Below are 5,964 nucleotides of genomic sequence, written 5' to 3' on the forward strand. Positions count from 1 at the left end.
TAGACTTTCAACGGGGCGACGCCGCCGTTGAAGTCAATGGGGGTTTTCCGCCATAGCCGGTCAATGGAGATTGGACGCCATTGGAGTCTATGGGAAAGTCCCGAACTTTCAACGGGGTCCATACTCCATCGGGTTGGTCCAAGAGGGTCAAGGATTGTTCTGCAGCGATGCCGGAGCAGTGACTACAGGTACCCCAAACGCTGATCCTCTGGACCCACCGGAACCGGAGCTGTGGATTCCCAAATTTCAGCTTTTGACACTTAGCCGGTTTCCTGAGCCGTTTCTGCCGCCGCCATTGGAACCTATGGCGCGACCCGCTCTTCTCGGTTCGACCCTTATCGGGGGTCCAGGATACGGGGACCCGGTTGTGGTCGAGTGGGGGGAGGTCTAGGAACTAGGGGCAGAATTTTATTTCTAGGTGCTCTAGAACTGTTTATTCCCACGCCACTTGTCGTTGAACTTGGCTAATAAGTGATCAAAGCTCTCCTATTGAAAATGTATCCGCTTTGCGGTTTTGCGGTTTGGATGGCAGCCAACTCGTTCCTGGAAAGCTCTTTCGAGGATTCTCCATTGAAGTCAATGAGCCCATTGACTTACAATGGGAAACCGCCGCTCCTTCTCTCGGACGCCATCTGCTGGTCTTCTCAGGAAACAGGACCCAAACAGCAAGATTCGCCATTGAAACACATGGAGCTCAATGGCGGCCTATGGGACCCTGCAAAATGGTGCCTGAAAAGGCGGGAAAATTACACAAAGGGCAATAATCACTAAACAACTATTAACCCTTGTGCTCCCGGATGGATCCTAATGTGTGTGTGATGCAGACACGGATATAACAATAAAACAGGGGAACAGTGGAATACACATTTTCAGGTTATAACAAGGGTTAAATCACATTTATGGGCCTCAGCCCAGTTAACCCCTTGTCTCCCTTGTGAGGTTAGAGGGTGGCCAATTGGGGTGTAACCCCTTTAATCCTGGGCCAAATCCTCCCCATCGTCACACTCTCCCTCTGGCTGTCTCTCTCTCTCTCTCTCTCCCTCTCTGGCTGTATCTCTCCCTCTCTGGTTGTATCTCTCCCTCTCTGGCTGTATCTCTCCCTCTCTGGCTGTATCTCTCTCTCTACCTCTCTGGCTGTCTCTCTCTCCCTCTCTGGCTGTCTCTCTCTCTCTCCCTCTCTGGCTGTCTCCCTCTCTCTCCCTCTCTGGCTGTATCCCCCCCCTCTCCCTCTCTGGCTGTATCCCCCCTCTCCCTCTCTGGCTGTATCTCTCTCTCTCCCTCTCTGACTGTATCTCTCCCTCTCTGGCTGTATATCTCTCTCTCCCTCTCTGGCTGTATCTCTCCCTCTCTGGCTGTCTCTCTCTCTCTCTCCCTCTCTGGCTGTCTCTCTCCCTCTCTGGCTGTCTCTCTCTCTCTCCCTCTCTGGCTGTATCCCCCCCCCCCTCTCCCTCTCTGGTTGTTTCTCTCCCTCTCTGGCTGTATCTCACCCTCTCTGGCTGTATCCCCCCCCCCTCTCTCTCTCTGGCTGTATCTCTCCCTCTCTGACTGTCTCTCTCTCTCTTTCCTCTCTGGCTGTATCTCTCCCTCTCTGGCTGTTCCCCCCCCCCTCTCCCTCTCTGGCTGTATCCCCCCCCCTCTCCCTCTATGGCTGTATCTCTCTCTCCCTCTCAGTCTCTCTCTCTCTCCCCCCCTCTCTGGCTGTATCTCTCCTCTCTCTCCCTCCCCTCTCTGGATGTATCTCTCTCTCCCTCTAAGTCTCTCTCTCTCCCCTCCTCTCTGGCTGTATCTCTCCCTCCCCCCCCCCCCCCCCTCTCTGGCTGTATCTCTCCCTCTCTGGCTGTATCTCTCCCTCTCTGGCTGTATCTCTCCCTCTCTGGCTGCATCCCCCCCTCTCCCTCTCTGGCTGTATCTCTCCCTCTCTGGCTGTCTCTCTCTCTCTCTCCCTCTTTGGCTGTATCTCTCTCTCTCCCTCTCTGGCTGTATCTCTCTCTCTCCCTCTCTGGCTGTATCTCTCTCTCTCCCTCTCTGGCTGTATCTCTCCCCCCCCCTCTCTGGCTGTATCTCTCTCTCTCCGGCTGTATCTCTCCCCTCTCTGGCTGTATCTCTCACTCTCTGGCTGTATCTCTCTCCCCCCCCCTCCCTCTCTGGCTGTATCTCTCCCTCTCTGGCTGTATCTCTCCCTCTCTGGCTGTATCTCTCCCTCTCTGGCTGTATCCCCCCCCCTCTCCCTCTCTGGCTGTATCTCTCCCTCTCTGGCTGTCTCTCTCTCTCTCCCTCTCTGGCTGTATCTCTCTCTCTCCCTCTCTGGCTGTATCTCTCTCTCTCCCTCTCTGGCTGTATCTCTCTCTCTCCCTCTCTGGCTGTATCTCTCCCTCTCTGGCTGTATGTCTCTCCCTCTCTGGCTGTATATCTCCCTCTATGGCTGTATCCCCCCCTCTCTCCCTCTCTGGCTGTATCTCTCTCTCTCCCTCTCTGGCTGTATCTCTCCCTCTCTGGCTGTATCCCCCCCCCCTCTCTCCCTCTCTGGCTGTATCTATCTCTCTCCCTCTCTGGCTGTATCTCTCCCTCTCTGGCTGTATCTCTCTATCCCCCCCTCCCTCTCTGGCTGTATCTCTCCCTCTCTGGCTGTCTCTCTCTCTCTCTTCTCTCTCTCTCTCTCTCTCTCTCTCTCTCTCTCTCTCTCTCTCTCTCTCTCTCTCTCTCTCTCTCTCTCTCTCTCTCTCTCCCTCTCTGGCTGTATCTCTCTCTCTCCCTCTCTGGCTGTATCTCTCCCTCTCTGGCTGTACCCCCCCCCCCTCTCTGGCTGTATCGCTCTCCCTCTCTGGCTGTTTCTCTCCCTCTCTGGCTGTTTCCCCCCCCCTCTCTCCCTCTCTGGCTGTATCTCTCTCCCTCTCTGGCTGTATCTCTCCCTCTCTGGCTGTATCCCCCCCTCTCTCCCTCTCTGGCTGTATCTCTCTCTCTCCCTCTCTTGCTGTATCTCTCCCTCTCTGGCTGTATCTCTCTCTCCCCCCCCTCCCTCTCTCGCTGTATCTCTCTCTCTCTCTGGCTGTATCCCCCCCCCCTCTCTGGCTGTATCTCTCCCTCTCTCACCTCCCCCCCTCTCTGGCTGTATCTCTCCCTCTCCCCCCCCCCTCTCTGGCTGTATCTCTCCCTCTCTCTCCCCTCCCTCTCTGGCTGTATCTCTCCCTCTCTGGCTGTATTTCTCCCTCTCTGGCTGTATCCCCCCCCCCCTCTCCCTCTCTGGCTGTATCTCTCTCTCCCTCTATGGCGGTATCTCTCTCTCCCTCTCTGGCTGTATCTCGCTCTCCCTCTCTGGCAGTATCTCTCCCTCTCTGGCTGTATCCCCCCCCCTCTCCCTCTCTGGCTGTATCTCTCTCCCTCTCTGGCTATATCTCTCTCTCTATCCCTCTCTGGCTATATCTCTCCCTCTCTGGCTATATCTCTCCCTCTCTGGCTTTCTCTCTTCCTCTCTGGCTGTCTCTCTCTCTCTCTCCCTCTCTGGCTGTCTCTCTCTCTCTCCCTCTCTGGCTGTATCTCTCTCTCCCTCTCTGGCTGACTCCCTCTCTCTCTCCCTCTCTGGCTGTATCTCTCCCTCTCTGGTTGTATCTCTCTCTCTCTCCCTCTCTGGCTGTCTCTCTCTCCCTCTCTGGCTGTATCTCTCCCTCTCTGGCTGTATCTCTCCCTCTCTGGTTGTATCTCTCCCTCTCTGGCTGTATCTCTCCCTCTCTGGCTGTCTCTCTCTCTCTCCCTCTCTGGCTGTATCCCCCCCCCCTCTCCCTCTCTGGCTGTATCTCTCTCTCTCCCTCTCTGGCTGTATCTCTCTCTCTCCCTCTCTGGCTGTCTCTCTCTCTCCCTCTCTGGCTGTCTCTCTCTCTCTCTGGCTGTCTCTCTCTCTCTCCCTCTTTGGCTGTATCTCTCTCTCTCCCTCTCTGGCTGTATCTCTATCTCTCCCTCTCTGGCTGTATCTCTCCCTCTCTGGCTGTATCCCCCCCCCCCCCTCTCCCTCTCTGGCTGTATCTCTCCCTCTCTGGCTGTCTCTCTCTCTCTCCCTCTTTGGCTGTATCTCTCTCTCTCCCTCTCTGGCTGTATCTCTCTCTCTCCCTCTCTGGCTGTATCTCTCTCTCCCTCTCTGGCTGTATCTCTCCCCCCCCCCCCTATCTGGCTGTATCTCTCTCTCTCCCTCTCTGGCTGTATCTCTCCCTCTCTGGCTGTATCTCTCCCTCTCTGGCTGTATCTCTCCTCCCCCCCTCCTCTCTGGCTGTATCTCTCCCTCTCTGGCTGTATCTCTCCCTCTCTGGCTCTATCTCTCCCTCTCTGGCTGTATGCCCCCCCCCCTCTCCCTCTCTGGCTGTATCTCTCCCTCTCTGGCTGTCTCTCTCTCTCTCTCCCTCTCTGGCTGTATCTCTCTCTCTCCCTCTCTGGCTGTATCTCTCTCTCTCCCTCTCTGGCTGTATCTCTCTCTCTCCCTCTCTGGCTGTATCTCTCCCTCTCTGGCTGTATGTCTCTCCCTCTCTGGCTGTATCTCTCCCTCTATGGCTGTATCCCCCCCTCTCTCCCTCTCTGGCTGTATCTCTCTCTCTCCCTCTCTGGCTGTATCTCTCCCTCTCTGGCTGTATCCCCCCCCTCTCTCCCTCTCTGGCTGTATCTATCTCTCTCCCTCTCTGGCTGTATCTCTCCCTCTCTGTCTCTCTCTCTCTCTCTCTCTCTCTCTCTCTCTCTCTCTCTCTCTCTCTCTCTCTCTCTCTCTCTCTCTCTCTCTCTCTCTCCCTCTCTGGCTGTATCTCTCTCTCTCCCTCTCTGGCTGTATCTCTCCCTCTCTGGCTGTACCCCCCTCTCTCCCTCTCTGGCTGTATCGCTCTCCCTCTCTGGCTGTATCTCTCCTTCTCTGGCTGTATCCCCCCCCCCTCTCTCCCTCTCTGGCTGTATCTCTCTCCCTCTCTGGCTGTATCTCTCCCTCTCTGGCTGTATCCCCCCCCTCTCTCCCTCTCTGGCTGTATCTCTCTCTCTCCCCGCTCTTGCTGTATCTCTCCCTCTCTGGCTGTATCTCTCTCTCCCCCCCCTCCCTCTCTCGCTGTATCTCTCTCTCTCTCTGGCTGTATCCCCCCCCCCCCCTCTCTGGCTGTATCTCTCCCTCTCTCACCTCCCCCCCCTCTCTGGCTGTATCTCTCCCTCTCCCCCCCCCCCCCCTCTCTGGCTGTATCTCTCCCTCTCTCTCCCCTCCCTCTCTGGCTGTATCTCTCCCTCTCTGGCTGTATCTCTCCCTCTCTGGCTGTATTCCCCCCCCCCCCTCTCTGGCTGTATCTCTCTCTCCCTCTCTGGCTGTATCTCTCTCTCCCTCTCTGGCTGTATCTCGCTCTCCCTCTCTGACAGTATCTCTCCCTCTCTGGCTGTATCCCCCCCCCCCCCCTCTCCCTCTCTGGCTGTATCTCTCTCCCTCTCTGGCTATATCTCTCTCTCTCTCCCTCTCTGGCTATATCTCTCCCTCTCTGGCTATATCTCTCCCTCTCTGGCTATATCTCTCCCTCTCTGGCTTTCTCTCTTCCTCTCTGGCTGTCTCTCTCTCTCTCTCCCTCTCTGGCTGTCTCTCTCTCTCCCTCTCTGGCTGTATCTCTCCCTCTCTGGCTGTATCTCTCTCTCTCTCCCTCTCTGGCTGTCTCTCTCTCCCTCTCTGGCTGTATCTCTCCCTCTCTGGCTGTATCTCTCCCTCTCTGGCTGTATCTCTCCCTCTCTGGCTGTCTCTCTCTCTCTCCCTCTCTGGCTGTATCCCCCCCCCTCTCCCTCTCTGGCTGTATCTCTCTCTCCCTCTCTGGCTGTATCTCTCTCTCTCCCTCTCTGGCTGTCTCTCTCTCTCCCTCTCTGGCTGTCTCTCTCTCTCCCTCTCTGGCTGTCTCTCTCTCTCTCCCTCTCTGGCTGTCTCTCTCTCTCTCCCTCTCTGGCTGTATCTCTCTCTCTCCCTCTCTGGCT

The sequence above is a fragment of the Ascaphus truei genome, unplaced genomic scaffold (assembly GCF_040206685.1).
Source record: "Ascaphus truei isolate aAscTru1 unplaced genomic scaffold, aAscTru1.hap1 HAP1_SCAFFOLD_236, whole genome shotgun sequence".
NCBI classification, from domain to species: Eukaryota; Metazoa; Chordata; class Amphibia; order Anura; family Ascaphidae; genus Ascaphus; species Ascaphus truei.